Source organism: Pseudochaenichthys georgianus, chromosome 4 (genome assembly GCF_902827115.2).
Source record: "Pseudochaenichthys georgianus chromosome 4, fPseGeo1.2, whole genome shotgun sequence".
NCBI classification, from domain to species: domain Eukaryota; kingdom Metazoa; phylum Chordata; class Actinopteri; order Perciformes; family Channichthyidae; genus Pseudochaenichthys; species Pseudochaenichthys georgianus.
Genome location: NC_047506.1, coordinates 4,363,973 through 4,384,845, shown reverse-complemented (window position 1 = coordinate 4,384,845; position 20,873 = coordinate 4,363,973).

Below are 20,873 nucleotides of genomic sequence, written 5' to 3'. Positions count from 1 at the left end.
TTCATGGCAGCGGTATATTGAAACCACTGCCATCCCTAATTTAAAACAATATTACTCACTCGCACGTTGTGGAAGTTGTCGCACACAAGGGGCTATTCTTTACCGTGATGTCAAAACAACCGGCAACATTAAGGTGTTTTATTTACGTGACTATTCACCCTTTTAGCTGTTTCCTCCTCGGGGTGATTTACAGTATGTGAGTACAACATAGCTTTTCTCATTAGTTTCTCCAGAGATGCATAATATGGCTGCATATATTATACTTAAGGTCTAACAGTTAATTTACCTTGTTGCAGTATGAATGATGATCTCTTTAACCAGGCTGCTAAACAGCATATCCGCCCGTGGTTGTACACAATATCTCTCTATCTATAACCCTTACAGATTTCACATCCTCTATCTTCCTGAGGGTTAATGAGGCAGATGAAATAGATACTCTACCTGCAGTGGGTGGATATATAGATTCCTATATCTTTGGTAAATCATCAACATAACCCTGAGATTTTGAATAACACCTTTATTTTACCACCTTCTTATCAAAATATGATCTCTTTGGCTTGATACATTCTCCACTTTCTTTTGTATGCCACGTGTTTATTAGCCTCACTTACCCCTTTCACACCAAGGCTTTTCCCGTTCGAGCTCCGTGCTAGAGCTTTTCTGGTTCGGAACCGGTTCTTCGGTTCAGCTCCCGCTCTGTTCACACCGCTCAGAGCCCGACTGGTGCTGCATCATTGCGTAACCGTTAGCGTGCCTGCTTCGTAAAGCCAAACCGCGCGGAAACCCCTCACATCGACAACAACAACCGATTGTATTGAAGCGCTACTCGTTTTGGTTTTGCTCTGTCGAAACGAAATGGAAGAAATGGGACAACTTTACTACCAACTTTACAGTCGTTACATGCTACATTAAAAAGTTATTTACAATCATCATCATCAACTTCAACGACGATTCCGTAGGAGAAAGAAGGTAAATATACGTCCTATTCGATGGCGTTAGAGCTAGCTGTTGTTAGCCTCTGCATGCGCCAAGCTCAAAATACCCAGCTTTGCTTCAACACATTGAAAGAAGGTGATTGGCTAATGGGCGGTAAATCTTGAAGAAGTTGACCAATCACAACAGAGACGGCCAGCTGACCAATCAGAGCAGACTGGGCTCTGGTTTCAGACAGAGGGTGAAAAGAGGTGCTGCAGCAAAATGTGCATAATAAGTCCTCTCTAATGTCATTGCTTAAAGTAGCTTCGAACAACTGTTTCGTTTTTTTAACTTGTACTTATAGAGAACCAAATTGGCAGTGATGAAAATAAATATAAGTACAAGATGAATTTTTTTTTGCATTTTCAGAAATGTTGGTAACGGCACCATTTGTTGAATATTTATATATTAAACTAGCTGTGTTACAAATCATAATAAATACTTGGAGAGGCAACCTGTTCACAGTAGATGAGCTCATTATCTCCATATATCATGTCATCCTGTTGGTTATATTGAATATCTATCATATTCTATCATGAAATATCTTTCAGCACACTTTACAATCTTTCAAGAAAGTTTAGATATGTTTTAGGCCCACATAAACACAGGTTGATATCGAAAATAATGTGGTATTTCTGCTTGGCATTGCAGGAAGTAGATCATTCCTTAGAAACCCTCACAAATCATCAATGGTTCGGTCCGCAGGGATGAGATTCTGTGAATGACCCGGAGCCTGGTGGGAAGTGGCTCTGGAGATGAGCGGTTTGTGAGAAACCTCAGGACTGGAAGCAGCAAAGCCTGACAGAAGCGACTCGACTGCCAGTATTCGGATGCTGCGGTGGATGGCGCTGGATGTTATATTCTGACCGTTCAGCCCACTTTGGTCTGTGTCCCTGTGGGCGGCCATTATGGTTTCAAACTGGACAAGAAACAGGAGAATGTGGGACAAGGGTTCAGCCAAAACAACATCTGGGATGCTTTGGAAGCTGATTTGTAAAATAATGAATATTTGTATTCTCTGGTATGTTCCAACTTGTGTTACCAATTCCATTATATAGACAACTCCTTTACTTCCTCTTTGCTTTGTTTAAGAGTGCAAAACAGATCAGAAATAGCTTAATAATTAATTGACATTGAATGGATGTTGGAGTAAAGGATTAAATGGATGGGAATTAGTGAGCATAATAGTCAAATTAATCAGGGAGTAAGGAGATTCATGCTAAGGGCAGTTTCTCCTTGAAGTCCCTGTGGAACCTGATGGAGAGGAAGAGAGTGAATATAAGACGTGTCGGGAGTCAGGGTGTAAAACTTAAACAGACACGAAGGAGAGCTGGACTGGTTTACATGATTAGAAGTGGATAAACAGGAAGCACAGGCATGGTCTTGTTCCTCAGCCTGTGTTAAATTTAACTTAATTATTTTGTGGCTTTCATCGAGCTGGAACTGTTTACATCCAGTTTTCAGCACTTAAAGGGGGAAGCTGTTTCAGAGAAAGTCACTAAGTTCTTCACAGTCCCACACCCACAGTGACAGAGTTAAACTGCAGCTTCAGGAACTACAGACCCTTTACCATACTTATATTGATTAAAGAGGACCTATTATGCGTTTTAGGGTTTCCTCTTAGGGTGTTATATACGTTTTACATTTTTGGAGCTTCTCTCCCGCAAAATCACCCCTAAAACTCAAAAATCACCCCTAAAACGCCTCCATTGGATTCTTTGTTTACTTCCTTAACATAGGGACATCACTATGGGTCTTTCTCATTTCACTAATTTCCCCACCTCGACTCCTCGAATCCTCGGTCCTCCGGTAGTGACCCGGAAATGGATTTCAGCGTGCCATGTTGAAGGACATCTAATTGCTCTAGCCTCATCCCAATACCCCTCCTCGACTCCTCTCTTCCCCTCCTCCGGGACTTGACCCGGAAATCGATCAAGACACGCCATTTTGAAGGACGTCCCAATAGCTGAAATGCACACGGAGGAGTCGAGGAGGGGTGAAGGAGGAGGGGTACGGGAGGAGACGAAAGGGAGGATACACGCGAGCAGACTACGCAGAAGTGTTTTCACTACTCGCGTATAAAAGCCCCGCCCCCACCTTCACAGCTGGTCGATTTCAACAGAGGAAAACCGACAACTGGAAGATGAGTGGAAAAGCGTCACATAAATGTGTAAGCTCCGTGGGAATTATTATGTGCAATTCATTTCTAAAAGGCTTTCACATTACTATAATTATATTTTTATTTAAATGTAGGCTACATTTTACACCAACACGGAACACAAAAGCAGGACCAACCATCATTGAATTCCTTGACGAACAAGAGAAAGATTCATTCATTTAAATAAATAAATATTTAACAAGAAATGGGCCGGTTCTAAGGGGTTATTCAGTTAAGCCCGATGAGAGGGGATACAGCTGTGCACATGTCATCATTAACAGACGTCGTTTAAGAGTGACGTTTGAGTGACCGAGGACATCCCAATTAATACCTGAGGACTCCTCTGTCCTCGCGTCACCTCCTCGTGTCCCTCGCTCGCATCTTACGGAGGCGGAGCTAAGATGCAAGGAAGGGACGCGAGTGAGGGAAAGGAGGAGTCGAGGAGAGGTATTGGGATGAGGCTTATAAATGCACATCGAGGACCGAGGATTGAGCATCGAGGAGGCTCTCTGGAGGAGCTATAATCGAGGATACACTGATGGGTCCTCCGCGGATGTATTTCCGGCAACACTGATGTTTAAAAGAGTCGTCGTGACGCACGTCGGACTTATCTCAGCCAATGACAGCTCTACATGCATCCCCTGGATATTAATTTATTAACTGCTTTCATCGCGACGTGATGTTTACAGTGAGAACAGCTGTGAGGTCTGTGCATAAAGCAGAGCAGTGTGTTTAATATATATCACTCAGCAGGCACGTGCACACATAGACATCAAAGTGGGCCCAGGCCCACCCAGTTTACTCATTGGCCCACTCTGAGAAAGCTTTGGTGTCATTTTAATTATTTAATTATTATTATAAAAAAATGTATTCACCCATTGAGAATATCCAATAATTGTGAAAATTCAAGGGAACAAATATCAAATTTAATTAATGTTGTATGTGTGTTATCCTCTGAACCAAACTCATTTACGGTAAAAACTGATTGTTGGTTCCGGCGCGCGCCATAATAACGTGAGAGAGGCAGAGAGCTGCCTGCAAAATAAATGATGGCTCAAAGTTCACTAATGAACTTTGTTTTTTTTTTAAAAAGCCAGACTCCAAGAAGAGCCCCCACTGCCCTCATCTAGCAGCGATCTATACGATCATTTACTGATAACGATGAAAAAGCCCCGCCTCCCTCTCCCCACGTCTCCCTCTCCCCACCTCTCCTGCTGCTGGGCTGTCAGAAGAACAAATGTTTTAACGGAAACTCTGCTGCACTGTTCCCTCGTCCCTTGGAAGAGGCGGAGAGGTGGGTGTTTTTCATCTGCTGGTGGACAGTCCGGAGAGATATACACAGGGTTGGGTTGTAACGGCTACATGTAACGGCTACATGTAACGGCATTACAATACAAAAATCAAGTGTATTCAGCTGCCGTTACATTTGAAAAACGAGTAATCTGATTACAGTTACTTTCGTAAACCTGAAGTGAATACATTTTGGAATACTTATTGGAATTATTGGTGGAAAAGTTTCCTCACAAAATGTAATATTCATTACCGGCAGAACTGTGTGCGCACTGCACAGCGCTGCAGCATGTCTGTGAGCGAGAGAGAGAAGCAGCGTGTCTGTGAGGCCCCGCCCCCGCACGCAGATGAGAGAGAGAGAGAGAGAGAGAGAGAGAGAGAGAGAGAGAGAGAGAGAGAGAGAGAGATCTCTTTTAAAATATAGTGAAAGTTAGAAACGGAGATGGTTAGATAAAATGTGAACGTGTATGTAGAATTTCTTTATTGTCGAAATTATGACATTTATAACGGGATAAAATCAAAGTGAATGCTGAATGCTGCTGAATGCATGGGGCAAGTGACTGGAAAAAGTTTTAAAAGTTATTACATCGTTTCAGATAATAATAATAAATAATAATGATGAAATCTAAATCTATTTAGGGGCACCTTTCAAAGCACCCAAGGACACCTTACAATTCATAACATATTCTAAGAAAAAGTTTTAAGACAGTACAAAGAATGCAGTCCGGGTGATGTTTTTTATGTGTGGTGCAGATGAGAGAGCTGTCCAGAATGACACCAAGATGTTGTGTTTGTGCTCTTGATAAGCCATTAAAACAGTAAAATACGTCTCCTGTTCACCAAAACATACCCATCTGTTATGGAAAAAGAAAGTATTCCAAATGTATTTTAAAAGTAATCTGCCACCGGTATCAGCGGGGATTGTTGTTAGCTTCTGATGCGCAGAAGAAAGATCTGGCCCACCCTATTTTTTACAGGCCCACCCTAAAGTACATTTCTGCCTACGCTACTGCTACAGACAGACAGGTAGCAGCACCTCGCACTTTACTGACCCATGTTATGCCGGCTTTTCTTAGCTTGTTTGCAGTGGCGACTGGTCATTAGGGGCAGGTGGCACAGCCCCACCTAGTGTCAGCAGAAAGTAATTCAAATAATAATTCCCAAAAAATGCAAAGAAATGCAAAGAAAATACATCTTAAAATATATTTTAAGATCATGTTTAATCATCTGATTCGTCTGTACATTTTTGTTTTAGTCTGTGTTCTTCTAATTAGTGTCTACAGTGTGCCGATTGAGCCATTTTGAGCGACATGGGTCAAGACCCGATCTGGCCCCTCTCTCTCACTGTCAAAAGTGAATGGTTGCTGTAAAAACTACACTGCGCATGCTCAGAGTATTTTTCTATTCAATGTGTGCGGCAAAATAATAATCACCATAGGGGCACTGTGCTGACATACCTACCAAACGTCATCTCATAATTCAGAGAGCTGATTGGCTGTAAGTACGTATACGTGTGACGCGAAAGTGAAGAGGAGACGAGAGAGAGCAATGTATAGCGATTACAATCAGTAAAACGGAAAGAAAATGAATGAAGTTGACCATCTACTTCAGCTTTGGTAAGTTCATTTTATGTCATATCTTTTATTGATCTTACGCTTATATTGTCTAGCGATCCAACACATTATTAGTGATAGGCTAAGGGGCGGGACATCTCCAAGCGGTTGACCAATCACAACAGAGCCGGCCAATCAGAGCAGACTGGGCTCTGGTTTCAGACAGTGGGTGAAAAGAGGTGCATTTTGGAACATTAAAGCATGGAGACAGTAGATGCACAAAATACAAACATGACACTCGAAATTACATAATGTGTCCTCTTTAAAAACAGTCGAAAGTTGCAGGATAGTGTTCTTGGAATCGCAGATAAGTATGTTGAATTGTAAAACATTTGTAAATTGGACTCACATTATTCCAGTAACTTTTAAGACAGTAAACGTTGAAAGAAAGTGCACCCTGTTTAAGTGCCTTATATTTCAGATCATTTGGGTAATTAACATGATTATGCAGCATTGATTCAGAGAGGTGTTACAGAGTTAAGCTTCTGTTCTCATGCTACAGGCCAGCAGGGACGTTTTTAGCTTGGCTCTGTATTCTAGCAATTAAAATGCCTCCAGAAATTAGCAGCAAGTCCCTGTTGTTTTCTCTTCCTATTATAGACAGTAGCTACTTCTGCTTAGCCAAAACTATTGCTTCTGCAAAGAGGCGCTCTAATTAACCCCTTCTCTATTCCACACACACACACACACACACACACACACACACACACACACACACACACACACACACACACAGACACACACACACACACACACACACACACACACACACACACACACTACATTACATTGCATTTAGCTGACGCTTTTATCCAATGTGACTTACAATAAGTACATTCGACCAGGAAGACACAACCTTGAAGAAAACAGAATCATATAAGAACATCAGGTTTCATAGAGCCAATCATTTCAAGTGCTACTCAACTGGCTTTAGGTAAGCCAGTCCTTTATTAGTATATAAGTGCTCTATTAGCAGTTATCGCTCGAGGTGGAGTCGAAAGAGATGAGTTTTCAGTCTGCGCCGGAATGTGTGTAAGCTATCTGCTGTCCTGATGTCAATGGCGAGCTCATTCCACCATTTTGGAGCCAGGATAGCAAACCCACGTGTTTCTGCTGATGGGAAATTGGGTCCCCCTCGCAGCGAGGGTGCAGCGAGTCGTTTGGCTGATGCAGAGCGTAGTGCACGCGCTGGGGTGTACAGTTTAACCATGTCCTGGATGTAGGGAGGGCCAGATCCATTCGCAGCATGGTACGCAAGTACCAGTGTCTTGAAGTGAATTCTAGCAGTTACCGGAAGCCAGTGAAGGGAGCGGAGGAGCGGAGTGCTGTGGGAAAATTTAGGAAGGTTGAAGACCAGACGAGCCGCCGCATTCTGGATGAGCTGCAGAGGTCGGATAGCACAGCACCACAGCCAGGAGGGAGTTGCCGTAGTCTAGGCGTGAGGTGACGAGAGCCTGAACCAGAAGCTGCGTCGCTTTCTGGGTCAGCTGGGGACGTATCCTCCTGATGTTGTAAAGCGTGTATCTGCAGCAACGGGTTGTAGCAGCGATGTTTGCAGTGAAGTACAGGTTGTTATCTAGGATAACACCCAGATTCCTTGCAGTCTGAGTCGGGGAAACAACAGAGGTGCCGATGTTGATAGTCAGGTCAAGAGTGGGACAATCTTTTCCCGGAAGGAAAAGCAGTTCAGTCTTGTCAAGGTTGAGCTTGAGGTGATGAGCGGACATCCACTGAGAGATGTCAGCTAGACAAGCAGAGATGCGTGTGACGACCTGGGTCTCTGAGCGGGGAAAGGACAGAATTAATTGGGTGTCGTCAGCGTAGCAGTGGTATGAAAAACCATGCAGGCTAATGACAGATCCGAGCAAGTTTGTGTACAGGGAGAAGAGGAGGGGACCAAGAACAGAGCCCTGAGGGACCCCTGTAGTTAATTGACAAGGGTCGGACTCGGACCCTCTCCAAGTTACCCTGTAGGTACGGTCTTTGAGGTATGAGGTGAGGAGGGAAAGTGCAGAGCCTGAAACTCCAAGTTCTTGGAGAGTGCGAAGGAGGATCTGATGGTTCACCGTGTCGAATGCAGCAGACAGGTCCAAAAGGATGATGACAGAGGAGAGGGAGGCTGCTTTAGCAGTGTGCAGTTCCTCAGTGACAGCAATGAGAGCAGTTTCTGTGGAGTGACCTGCCTTGAAACCAGACTGGTGCGGATCCAGAAGGTTGTTCTGATGGAGATAACAGGAGAGTTGTTTAAAGACAGCGCGTTCAAGTGTTTTAGACAGGAACGGGAGGAGAGAGACAGGCCTGTAGTTTATAACATCAGACGGGTTGAGAATGGGTTTCTTTAGGAGAGGGTTTACTCTTGCCTCCTTGAGACTGTTTGGAAAGTGACCAGAAGTTAGAGAAGTGTTGATGAAATGGGGGAGAAACGGTAGAATATCAGGAGCGATAGTCTGAAGGAGGTTTGAGGGGATAGGGTCCAGAGGACAGGTGGTAGGGCGGGCAGAGGTAATGAGGGTAAGAACCTCACTTGGCGAGAGAGGGGAAAAGGAGGTTAGTGTGCCGGTTGAAGGTGGCTCAGGTGATCCGGCGGTGAGTAAAAAGGTGAGTCAGAAAAAGAAGAGCGAATATCATCAACCTTTTTTTCAAAGTGGTTAACAAAGTCGCTTGACAGAAGTGAGGAGGGGGAGGGGCTTTGGGGGGGTCCAAGAGGGTGGAGAAGATGGAAAATAGTTTTTTGGGATTGGAATAGGAAGATTGGATCTTATCTTGAAGTGCTTTTTGCCTGAGAGATCGAAGCAGAGAAAGAGGAGAGCCTGATAGGTTAGGAGGTCGTCATGGTGTTTGGATTTCCACCGTTTCTGCTCTGCTGCCCTAAGGAGTGTTCTATTAGCACGCAGTGCGTCATTTAGCCAGGGAGCAGAAGGGGACTGACGAGCCTGCCGAGATGTGAGAGGACAGAGAGAGTCCAGAGAGGATGAGAGAGTAGAGAGGAGAGTTTCTGCAGCAGAGTTTGGAGGCAGGAGTTGGAACGAGTCAGAGGAAGGGCTGAGAGCACCGATGAGGCAAAGGTAGAGGGGGAGAGGGAACGGAGGTTACGGCGCACAAGGATGCAGGATGAGAAGAGATTAGTTTGTTATGTTTGGAAAGGGGTAGAGAGAATGAAATGAAGAAGTGATCAGATGTGTGGAGCGGGTTTACAGAGAGGTTAGAAGTAGTGCAGTTCCTTGAGAATATGAGATCAAGGACATTGCCAGCTTTATGAGTTGGTGGGGACGGAGACAGTGAGAAAGCAAAGGCGGTTAACAGAGATGTTAGTTCGTCTATCTTCCCTGTCTGGAGGTTAGACGAACCTCTAATGTCACTAGCATTATTAATGCAGGTTCGTCAGCCAGTGTCAAGGCCTTGTGTAATTTGAACAGTATGAATATTATTTTATAATTAAACCCACAATACTCTTATCTGATTAACTGCCTGCTCTTAGTATTGTGTGCTGAGGGAATAATTTCATGATCAGAGTTTTAGCATTTCAGCCATGAAAACCTACTGAGATTCAGTGTGATAGACGCACACACTGCATTTCAATAAGGCAGCTACTACTAACATAACATATTTTACTGTAACAATCAATTGGACCCTAATAGCTTTTCCATGTACATCTCTGCCGGATTTAACAACAATTCAGGCACATCTTCACCTCCCTGTTTGTCAACGTTACGCCTGAGGTTAGTAGCTACACTTCTCTACTTCCCCCAAAATACCCAGCTCATGTTTGCACAGTATTATGTGTTAACGCTCAAACGGACCAAGACGTTTGTTCCTACAACATCCCAGTTCCCTCTTCTTCAAATAGTCAACAAGAGCATTTACTTTTTCTAACTAACCTGCAGCTGTTTGGAACTGATCCCTGGATTTATTCAAATTGATGTTATGAGTATTTCTTTCTACTATAATTATTGATGACAGACTAGAGTGACCGTAAACCTGTGATTAATTTCATCTCCTCTCCACAGCAGTGATTAAGTGTTTTTTTACGGTGACTATAATTACACCACTCAGCTGTGGCGGAGGGAGGTGAGGATGAGGAGTTTATGATGAACACGACAATGATGAGGATACTAACCTTTGACCTCTTCTCTCAGGGGTCATAGGTAGTTTGTTTCAAGGGCGCAGAAGCTCTCAGGTAGTCCATCCATCTTCTCCCGCTTATCCGTGCTCTCAGGTAGTGTTTTTTTATCCGGGAGAGCCTCGACTGCTGATGAAGTGAAAGTGATGATACAACAAGAGATAAGCCACTCTCTAATCTCTAAATCTACACTTCCATTATGCAGCTCGCTTCAGTTTCCTTGCACATTCCTGAGTGAGATATTCACTGTGTTCATGTAAACTACCTTATTGTGTTATTTGTGTTAAGCACAAAAAGATGTGCTCCTGACTTGGGGGGCTTTTCTTTGGAGGTAATGTTTTGTCTCATGTGAAATATTGAATTTGCTTTGCATGCGTTAATACGTTTTAAGATTGCCTTGTCTTTATCATTCCAGACAAAAGTGTAAAATCTCTCTTAGTAAAATATATAGAATAGAATATATAGATGCCATACATTGCATAGGGATGTGAAGCACTTTGTAAACTTGTTCATTTTAAGAAAAAAAGTATAAAGTATATGTTTTTTTCAATAAATGACGGTAAATGAGTAAAGTGGTCTTAAAACTTTGCAACAACAACCCTTTGTCTTGGCTCACTGTTCTTCAGACAATGAAATATTATTTGAGAAGCTCCCTACATGAAACTTATCCAATGACCTACAAAAACAAAAATGGAAACTTCCCCTACTTTCCTGTCTTTTTATCACGAGTCTCCGCTCTCAGATAACACGTCTCTTCCCCAGAGTGAAAAGGTCAGCTAGCCAAAGAGCCTTTTCTTATCAGACACTCTTCCTCTGGAAAAATGTTCCTGTGAACAACAGACAGTTTGTGTTGAGGCTTTTGTGACGAAATGTACAATTATTTTTGGAACAAATGAATACTTCACCATGAGAATGATCCTTTATGTAGGGAGGCGTGTGGCGCAGTGGATGGAGCCTTGGTGTTGGGATCAGGTTGAAACCCCACTGCAGTCAGCATGTCGTTGTGTCCCTGGGCAAGACACTTCACCCCAAATTGCTCCCATGGGGATTGCCCACAGTATTGAGTATGTGAGTCGCTTTGGATGAAAGCGTCTAACAAGTAACATGTTATGTAATGTAATATATCAAATATTCACCCAATCAGGGGCGCCACTTGCGAACAGGCAAGGCAGGCAACTGCTTGGGGTGCCGGACCAGACAGGGGCCCCCACAGAAGGTAGATTAAGAAGGTCCACAGCAATGACAACATGAAACACCCTTTAATTTACTGCAACGACATGTCGGGAAACCCCCTCAAGGCGGCCCCATGTATAGCGCGTTAAAATGCTGCTTCTTATTTTAAGTTTTGTTGCCTTGCTCCGCTCTGAGGGGGGGGGGGGAGTGTGTTGGGGCGCCACCTATATATACAGTCTATGGGCGCCACTGATGGTGATGAAAGCTGGTTCGAGGGGCCCCCTGTTAATTTTAGCCTAGGGCCCCCACAGACTCTAGAATCGCCACTGCGCCCTATGTTATCTTGAGTTGTTTGAGTAAATGTCTCATTTAGTCAATCCTTTGCTCACTACTTCCCAAACACATGCCTTTTTCTTTAAAACCTTACTGTTATAAACACTGCATAAACAGTTGCCGATGCTACTTGTCCGTGAGAGTACTGTTTATGCAGAATTGTTTAAATATGAGGGTTTTTGCGAGTGTTTGGGAAGCAACGAGAATACAACTGGATAAATAAGACTTGGATTGTATTGCACAAGTTGTGTAAGAGATTGTAAACCGATGTTTTGATCGAGTTCTGCTGTTGTTTAACGCTGCCCTCATTGACTTCAGTTTATCGAGACATTCATCTGATTTTGATTCGCCATCACGCAACGAGAGAACCTTTGTTATTCTTTCAAGAAGTCTTGGAGCGAGTGATTGCTAAACAAATCACAACATTGTGTGGTTGAACGATCCAGCTGGTGGTCAGTCTGCATGATATAAATGTAGTCCTGCCTAATAGTACACGTCTCTCTGTGTCTTCAAGCACAAAGGGTGTAGTATGCTGTAAAGATTGTAAAGCCCACCTGAGGTTATTTGTGATTTGTGATATTGCGATATATAGATCAAATTGACTGGTCATAATAGATAGAAGCCAAATGCTAAACTCGTATCTGATAAATCACACAAATCCTGATAATTACCAAACAGACAGAAATATCATTCATTGGTCTTAAGACACTCTTTCCTCACTTCATTCCTGAATGGTTTTGACCACCTGGTGACCTGTCAGGACTCAAGTAGATGAGGAATCAAAGGAAATAACAATAATAAATGTTTGGGCCTAAGACAGCAGCAGGTAGTCAGTAAGTGTAATCACTCTTCATGTCCAGGGTCTGTCCTGGTGTCTTCATAACGGCCCTTTGGTCCCTGGACAATAATGGCGCATTTTCACTATCTTCGAACTTCGATATGCAAAAATAACGAAAGAGAGATATATCTTTCAATTGCAGTCTGAATGGTTAAAAACAAATGTCTAAAAGTAAAGTAAACGGGCTCGAGTACGTATTTTTTAAGGCGTGTAACATAGAGAACCATGACTAAAACTGACACACCAGAATCCTCTATTGGGAACTAGAGTGTCTGCAGACCAAATACTAACAAATCTATCCAGTTTAAATACAGGTATACCCACACAGCCAGGGTTTTCTGCAGACGTGTCACTCTCATTGGCAAAGACCTAGTGGAAATAAAGAAATATTGAGGGGAAGGCAGTGTGGCAGGAGCAGCTTGGCCGTATGAAGGTGGTCATAAACAGTCTGAGGTATCCTAAGCTCTCTCGGCTCCCGTCTCTTGGCCTTTGCATGTTGTCTTGGAGAGCAGTTCTGTGCTCAGGGGCCCGACTGTGGGGGCCTCGCTGAATAATGGCACATTTCATAGCACAGAGAGAGAGAGAGAGAGAGAGAGAGAGAGAGAGAGAGAGAGAGAGAGAGAGAGAGAGAGAGAGAGAGAGAGAGAGAGAGGCAGCTTATCATCTGGCAGCTAGCCATCCTCACCTCCACCACCAGTGACCCCGACGAGGGATTTATATATTTATGTATTTACACATACACCATACCTCTCGCCTCGGCCAGGGGCTTCACGTCGCTCCCTGTAAGACTTAAAGATTTATGATGGAGGGGAAAACGTGTCCCGCTGTGGAATAGTAGCGAGGTAAACAAACCCTGGGCACGTCGCGAGGGTCCGTGTGTGACAGGGCCTCTGTTGGGAAACAGCCTGAGGGCCTGTCTGAGGCGGCAATGATGTCATTACAAGGGGAAATGCACCGTGGAGTTCGGGCCACGTGGATGAATACAAGCTGCCGTTATTAATGCACACGAATGATTATCAGGATAGGTGGAGTCGTGTGTTTACACAAGAACGTGGCAAACTAATACACAGTGACGTACCGTGAAGCACTCATGCATGGGCCCTGCAGAGACCACCCATCTCATCACAGAGGAAGATATGTGTCTCACACATTTACGCTTTTATAATGTTTGAGTTTCCACATTTAGGCTGCACAGAGTTATGTATTATCCTGGCTGCAGAGGAGATATGGGTCTAGCATAACATGTGTGTGTGGATTTAACCCATCGGAGAGCGCAACGCACATCATGACTCTGCATTTTTACAGTTTAAAGATGGTTATATGCAAACCAACATATTTTCCTTAATGACACTTTTATTACTTTCTTGTGGAACCCAAACTTAAATGCCTGACTAGATACTAAATCAGATGTGTTGAATACACAGTCACACACCCCCAAGTGAGGTAGGGGGGTGTTGTAAATCAGTCTGAATTTGTCATTTAACACTCCTGTTTATATAGTTAATTACATATTTTCTGCTGGTGATAATAAGTCCCGTAGATTTTCTGGGAATTGCTCTAATGTTTCTTACTTTATGCTAGTTTAACTCAAAATGACAATACCCATTAACACAATGGTGCAAGGAGCAGATTCAGACTGACTCCTGTCCTGATACGGATCTGATTATTGTCGTTAAAGCTGCAGCAGAGAGAAGGACCACAAGGGGAAGTGGGAGGATTGGGTCTGCTCCACAGCCAGCTGGTCTCGCCTGGAAAGTACAAGATGCCTTCCTGCGCCAGAAATCTGCAGAGAGGGAGAGGGGATGGTGAATGAAGGCAGGGAAAATGTTAGTGTGCACGCTGCCTGCCAAGAGGGAGAAGATGGTTCATATTGCTCAAATTCAGCAATCTCCTGAAGGGGAGAAACAGCTAGCAAAATAAGAACTGGAGGAGGACAAGGAACAAAAACTCTTCAGTAATAAGAAGGTGAAGTGTTTAAAGAAAGACAAACAAAAGCTTATACTTTTCCTACGTTGCTGAGTTTTCTGATTATATTGTAAAAAACTATTGTCAATAAAGCATTAAATGGTAAAGGTGTTGCTTTAGTCATGAGGCCAATACTATGGCTTCATAAGTCCTCATTTTGACCGAATGATACAGCACTTTAAAAGAGGTTTAAAAAAAGATTTAAAAACAAATGGGTTAACTTTCAGTTTTATGATACTTCGATAACAAAGCATGACAAATGATCAGCTTTAAATAAGACATCAATCATTACTGAGTTAGACATGGTGTTGGCTCAGTCATACTGGTTTAGTTTGGTTACCAACTACTATATGAACATAATGACATCGTTTTTCTATAAGTTACAGGTCTTTTATTGATAACATGAGGTCATATGGCATTACAATTTGCATTGCGAATAACTTTGTGAAACAATGTCATTCTGAATCTATTTACAAGACAATCTAAACACCTTTAACAATCTCATTGATGTTAAACTAGGTAATCAAACACATATATTAGAAAGACCATAGCAAGTTGAGAAAACCCCCTTACTCAACCAGTACAGCTGAGAGAGGCACTTTTTTTATTTAAGCAACACCTCCCTTGAAATATAGTTCAAGTTTACAAGGGCAGGTTTAATAGACAGATACATTAATCTCGGAACAGCAAAGTGGTAAACCTTTATTAGTCTACATAATAAATGTGTGAATATGTGAAAATATTTTGGTATGACTGGGTGGTATAGCAGTAAATACATAATGTATATAAAATGAAATTCAGGTTTTTATAGCTCTATCCACAAGCACCATTTGGGTGAAGGATACTAGTAAAGGTTCATGTCAATATTTCAATTTGTTTTTTCTCCCATAACATAGCTGAATTATTACTATTTTTAGTAAATCCTCGACCCACAGAAGGCTTCTTGTTTTGAAAAGCAGCTGTGAGAAAGTCATTATTTACTTGTGAAAGTGAGCATTAGTCTCCATGGGAAATAATGTTATGCACCTGTGTGTGCTGACCAGGCATACATACATTAATAATATGTACTATTAATTATCACATGTACCGTAGCTACACACATATAATATTCCTGACAGTTTACCACGTTTTACAGTATATTGGCGACACCATGTGGTAATGAGTTGTAATTGCAGGCTAATGCCGGAAAATTGCGTCCTTATACACTTTGGCATTTATCCTCCTACACACTGCTTTCCCATAAGTAGGGCAAATGTTCACTATCATGGGAAAACACTGAAAAGTAGATGGTGAATATATCACTTGTCTGCATGAACAACGAAGCGCTGTTTGTCAGTATTAGTCTGACGACCAGAGCATTTCCTGGATGTTTTGCTAAGTACACTAGCAGGTAAGTTAACTTCCTCTTAATCAGCTCTTCACTGGATTACAAATCATAATAACAAAGCAATACATTCCCCCGTGTTAACATCCTATGGTTAACATACATGAACTATTTCAAAATTGCAGAATTGCACAGGAATAAAATATCCTCAATTCTGCTGCCATTGTGTGAGCTGCCTGCAATACTGCTGTTGAGCAGCAGGTGGCAGTGTAATGCAGTATTTGTATGTCCACAGGTGAAAACCACACGAGGCTGTGCATCAACACTGTGTTTGAGTTTTGATATGGGAGTTTGTCTGGGAAGCAGATATCAATATATTGATCCCTTTTATGTTTACCTTACAGTTTCCAGCCTCTTTCTAACAGAAGTTATTCAATTATTTAACATCTCACTCTTCAAAAACATGGCTATGTAGATACACATTTGCTGGAACGTTCTGCATCAATATTGTCACTTTGCAACCATACACTTGAGTACTACTATCTTTTGTTAATAGATTGCATGATTTTCATTAAGAAAGCCATGTTCTCTTTTTTTATGGTTGGCATTGGGTACATCTTTTCAATTTTGTTTAATTTAGGTATTTTTTATACATGCAGCTTTGTTGATATTTTGTATTTTCGCTCTTATTTGCATTCTTATGTACTCTGTACTGCAACTGCTGCTGCACAACAATTTCCTTTGGATACATACAGGGTTATCTTATCTCACTTTCTTATCTTATTTTATCTTATCTCGCTTTGTATTTTACTTGATCTAATTTTGAAGAAATCTCTGTAATCCCTCAATGGATCCTTGAACTCGCTACTACATCTATTTTTTTCTTTTGTATGCAGAATTAATTAATATATTCTCCTTCCTATTTTAACACACACATTAACACTTGACCTGCTCTCTCCAGCACTCGTGTAAAGTGGAAACCTGTAGCGGAGACAGCCCACTTTTTTTGCAGGAGAGTATCACTCTGCTGTGAGTGACAGCACACAGTGCAAGTAAATGCTCAGATTGAACCTCTTCACTCCCCGGTATGACTGCCTGAATTTAGAATTAACCTTTGAAAATATGCAGTTTTTTCACATACATGTACGAATAAGAGCCTGTTGTGATCTTGTAAGTATTGCAAGACATTGACACGGATAGATATAGTTTAACTTGCTTAATGTTTTTGAGAAGATTTAGTGGAGTAGAGGGGTGACTGGAGACAAACCACATAATTGATGTTATCTATGAAGTCCTCTGACACATATAGGTATCTTTTTGTGATAAGACACAATGGAAACTATTTTCAAAAAATGCTCTTGCTTCATAATTACCTCTGAGGGTACAATGCTATTTGGTTTTTCTAGCAAAATTGTGAAAGCTGATGCATTTACAGATATTTGGAGAGTGAAAAGAAGATCTTATTCCACTTCACTGCAGGGTCACACACATCGTCCCATTGTTCTGCTTTATAAAGAAAACATGCCAGTGTACAGAAAAAGGAGAGGTGCACATTCCCTCTATCTGAGGTTACACGGGGTTATGATGAAAACAGTGTCTTATTTACAAAAAGAAACAACTAACAACCCTTTTGATCTCTTCAGTGGAGGAGACTTTTGAGCAACAACATTACGGCCCAGTGTTCGAATTCCTGAGTCTCCACACACACATGCCTGTGGGCGTAAATGTGTCAGCGTCTGTTTTGTGAGTGCATACGTGTTCCAATGTGTGTCACAGGGGGTATTTATTTGTATCCGCCTGCAAGGAGGAGAGGAGGTGTGTGTGCGTGCGAGTGTGTGTGTACGTGTGTGTGTGTGTGTGTGTGTGTGTGTGTGTGTGTGTGTGTGTGTGTGTGTGTGTGTGTGTGTGTGTGTGTGTGTGTGTGTGTGTGTGTGTGTGTGTGTGTGTGTGTGTGTGTGTGTGTGTGTGTGTGTGTGTGTGTGTGTGTGTGTGTGTGTGTGTGTGTGTGTGTGTGTGTGCATGTGAGCATAGCTGCTGCTGATGTGGGTCATTACCCCTTCTTTCCCCCAGGGGCCATACAGCAGGAGAGGACAGAAGGGGAGGGGATGGATGGGGGTGTGTGTGGTGGTGGTGGTGGGGGGATGGGTAAAATGGAGGGTGTTGTGAGGGAGGGGTTGTGTGTGTGTGTGTGTGTGTGTGTGTGTGTGTGTGTGTGTGTGTGTGTGTGTGTGTGTGTGTGTGTGTGTGTGTGTGTGTGTGTGTGTGTGTGTGTGTGTGTGTGTGTGGGTGTGTGTGTGTGTGTGTGTGTGTGTGTGTGTGTGTGTGTGTGTGTGTGTGTGTGTGTGTGTGTGTGTGTGTGTGTGTGTGTGTGTGTGTGTGTGTGTGGTGTGTGTGTGTTAAAGCGGGGTGGGGGTGTCCCTGAGGAGCAGAGACCAATAAATCACAGTGCCGTCTCTGCGCTGACACCCAGCTTGTCTGATGAGGGACGGGGATGAGGGGTGGGGGCAAAGGGAGGTGACGGTGAGAGGTGAATAAGAGGGGAGGGGGACAACACTGTGGCCTTGTCTTCCTGTTACTCAAAGCCACGCTGGGTACGAGACATTCTCAACCCCGTCCCATAGGCACTGGAGAAATTGACGAGAGGTGGTGGGGGCCGGGAAGGGTGGAGAGATACCACCACAGAACCAGAAGTTTATGACCTGAACCAAAGCACCTTCCTCCAGTATCATCCCGTCTCCCCGACGTCGAGATGTGTGTGCTTTTCAGTTTAACAGAGGTGCACTTTCGAACTAAAGGAAAAAGCTGCTAACGGGAGTCCATGGCGAGAGGTCACAGATTCCTATTTCAGGGATATTTCCTATTTTCCTCAGACATGTGTGTGAGGGTCATGGGTATGTGTTGGCGCTTGGGTGTCTGCCAATCAGAGGGTCAGAGGTTCGATCCCTATCCCCTATAATTAAAACGTTCCTGGGCAAGATACTTAATCCCAAATCGCTCCCATATGTATATGCTATTGAAGTGTAAGTAAGTTGTACGTGGTAGGCTTAGGGGCGGGACATCTATAAGCGGTTAACTAATCACAACAGAGCCGGTCAGCTAACCAATCAGAGCAGACTGGGCTCTGGTTTCAGACAGAGGGCGAAAATAGGTGCTGCAGCAGTATGAGGAAAATAAAGAGCTTTTTGACAGTAAAGCATGGAGACATGTCACAGTAGAGCAGTGGTTCTCAAACTTTTTCTGTCAGGCCCCCCCTTTGGAGAAAAAAAAGTCGGGCCCCCCCAACACAAATAGTCAGGCTCAGTGGTGGCGCCAGAGATTTCTTTTGGGGGTGCTGTGGGGTAGCTTGACGTTTGATAGAGGGTGCTAAAACATTTAGGGTTTCCCATTAATGTACCGGAGCTACAGTGGAATGTTCTACTGCAACAATCCCCACACGCACAGTGACAGTTACAATGAAGGCTCGATAATCAGCTCACGGCATATAGGTGTAAGCAGGGGTCAAGTGCTATTTTTATAGGTGGTGTGTGGACCTCACATAGGGGGGTCCGGGGGCATGCTCCCCCGGGAAGATTTATTTCTAAATATTGAAGTTAAAAGCATCAATCTGGTGCACTTTGAGAGCAACATGAAGAGATCTATGGATACCTCTCTCAACACCCATTTGAAACAGAACTGTAAACAGATTTACTTTTCCTTTATGGATATTTTACAAATCACCCTTTTAAACTTTATTCTTGTTTTACTGTCATACAGTATTTCATACCTGTTTTTCATTTATTCTCTTATTTTTTTATGACTATAATGATCATATAAACGTGTGCCTCGGAAATAATTGTTTACATTAATGGTGACCAAAACGTTTGAGACCCACTGAGATAACACTGAGAGAGTTCTTTAGCTCACTGAGCCTCTCAGTCTGACGGGAGAGGACTCTCCTCCACTTTGTTGTTGAAAAAACTCCTTATATCCGTTAGCGTAGCTCGCTAGCACCAGAAGCTAACAACAACGATCTCCAGTACCGGTGCGCTCTCTCTCTTGCTCGCGCACACAAAATGGCTCGTTCCACACACACACACACACACACACACACACACACACACACACACACACACACACACACACACAGAGCCGAATGAAAGACAGAGACCCAGACGTAATTTTTAATTATGATTTATTTTTATTTATTTTTGTATCTTTTTTTTTTTTATAACCATTTTCCCTCCTGGTCTCTTGTCACAGTAGAGAGACATGTCGAGATGCTAAATACAGATATGAAACCTGAAAATGTGCACAATAGGGCCCTTTTAAAGATCAGTTGGTTATTATCTTCTTTTTATTTCAAGAAAAGCTATGAACCTGTTGCATTCACATGTGTTTTAAACCGTATGCGCATTTGGGTTTTTCTTTGTTAAATAAAAGGTTTTTGTTGCAGCCTTCAAATTGCAGCATGTAGCTCCAACATTGTGGTCTGTAGAGGAAATACTGCTATTGGAGGGAATGGTTACCCTGCCGTGTGTATGATGGTCTCCTACTGGTGTGATTGTTGCAAAATTGCATGTCTGGAAATAAAGCCTGATGTGATGCGAGTGCACATATACTCAAATCAAACTCTATTGTACAACCATCGTGGAAATACCCTGAAGTGGTCATCTAGATTGGTATTCATCGCTGGAATTACAAAAACACTCAAAATTCACAATACTGGCAATTCTTTTGCTGGATTTTCTTTCTTTCTATTTTCAGAGTTTCAAAGTGTATTGATGGGATTTTATTATACATCCTGCAACGGCTGGAGACAAGTGAAGCTTATTGATCCGGCAAAACATTGTAATGACCGCTCTCATTGTGCTGCCTTTCAATGAGCAGAACAAAATACATGATAGATTTATGTTCCTGAACGGATATCTGTCCAGTAGACCTTGTCCGGTGTTTTTGGGGAATCATTTAGTGCTAATATCAACGTCACAGTTTGACACTTGAATTGCTGTTGGCAACCACGTAGGAATGAAGTCTTCGTGGGAAGTGAACTTGTTTTCATCACCTCATTGAAAACCACTCCCTCCTTGGTGATAATTTGCCTAATG